Here is a 1,623-nt window from a genome sequence, read left to right as displayed (position 1 = left end):
TTATAAAATCATTTATTTATAAAATAATTCATTGGTCAGTTAGTAAATATATTATTATTAATAGACGTCGATTGCTCAAGATGGTTCGGCCACAAAATTTAAAAAAGAGTGCATCTCTTGCGATTCACTTCGATCGGTTTTTGGTATAGTATATTGCCATAACCTTGAAAGTGCTTTGTCTGTCATACAGATAAGAGGATATGATTGCGGACCGCTCTATCAATTATAAATATATATTTCGAATAAGTACTTAAGTAGTCAAATAAGTTCTAATACTTATATTAAAGGGGAACGGTCAAGCTTTAAGAAGTTATATAGCCCTATAGTCCATTAAAAGCTAAAATGTATGGCGAAAACCACATAAAAAATATTAAGTGGTTAATTTTTAATAAAATAAAGAAATTTCGGGAAATTGAAAAGCGCGTTCCAGTTATACGAGACCTAAGCCTAAATTGCGCGATTTTAAAAGTAATGCTAGTTCGCAAATCGTTCACTAAGGTGCTGCTGGCGCTGGCGAGATACACCTTAAGATGGCGGCGAAAATTCAAACCCAAATACTTGGCGTTATTTTGCGTTTCAACTTTTTGGGCCAAAAACTATTTTTTCAAGACAAAATAAGGTACGTGTAAGTATATTGATCGTCTTGTTGGTCTTTTGATATGCAAATAGAGCAATATTTGGAAAAGCTTGGCCGTTCCCATTTAAGTATATATACTAAGTCTTATAGAGCTATTCCATTAAACACTAAATCTAGGTTAATCCCGGGCAGTCCTTTGATAGGTTATCATTGCGCAGAGGCAGTGTCTATAGGTCGGGGACGGGTACAGTGTTTTGTCTAGGATGTTACGGATAAGGCATAGTATTGAAACCATTGGAACGAGTGTGGTAATTACGCTACACTGTTGAAATGCTATCTTTTTTCTAATACTTACTTTCAATAGTTCTAAACTAGGGAAATATGTTGAATTGAGATGACAAAAGTATTAATTTAACTTGTAAATTGGAAAATGAGACGGTCGTGTAGAGCTTCTCAATTGGAAATAGAATGTATGTTAATCCAGTTTAGTGGTATGTAAGGTTATCATTGCGCAGTGGCAATGTCGTAACCAATGAGGTGTAACCGAGGTGCGACTATTGCTAGTTGAAAACTTAACCCAATACCCAGCCGAGACGACGCGAAATATCGTCGGCTCTGGCAATTTTTGACAGCCTCGCGGGGCTTCTTTAAATATACAAAAGCAAACATACCGATACAGTGTAACTTAATTGTATCAGTATAAATATTAACCTTACGAAAACATGTTAAACCGGAATACTGTTGTTGGCTCGCGTTGCTTGAAGGGCTTGCCACCACCCTCCTACGCATTGTAACCCGGCCCCCTGTTTAAAGGCATTATAAGTCGCTAGATGACTTGGGCCTAAAGTGGTGCCTTGGGTATTAGCTTAGCTGATTATTATAAAATCATATATACCGAAACCATCGCTGCACACCAAGACTTGGTCCGAGGGGCTAGCCACTCTTAGAAAATCTGTACACCGGATTACGCTTAGATTACCACTGCCAAAGGCAGGGACTTCAAAGATTACGCGTAATCCCATTAGTACAGTCAAAGGTACGGCTCT

General features: G+C 37.7%; 1 non-coding gene across 1 annotated transcript; it reads left to right on the top strand.

The window, feature by feature from the left end:
* The first annotated feature begins 1,080 nt into the window (after positions 1 to 1,080).
* On the top strand, positions 1,081 to 1,219 carry LOC149925248 (U4 spliceosomal RNA). The gene has a single exon (XR_016477135.1). It is a non-coding gene; the product is annotated as a U4 spliceosomal RNA (small nuclear RNA).
* Positions 1,220 to 1,623: the final 404 nt, after the last annotated feature.

This window comes from Leiobunum rupestre, chromosome 10, assembly GCF_980474605.1.
Source record: "Leiobunum rupestre chromosome 10, qqLeiRupe1.1.hap1, whole genome shotgun sequence".
In the NCBI taxonomy this organism is placed as follows: Eukaryota; Metazoa; Arthropoda; class Arachnida; order Opiliones; family Sclerosomatidae; genus Leiobunum; species Leiobunum rupestre.
Note: the sequence above shows the minus strand (reverse complement) of the source record. Positions and strands in the feature narration are given on the sequence as shown.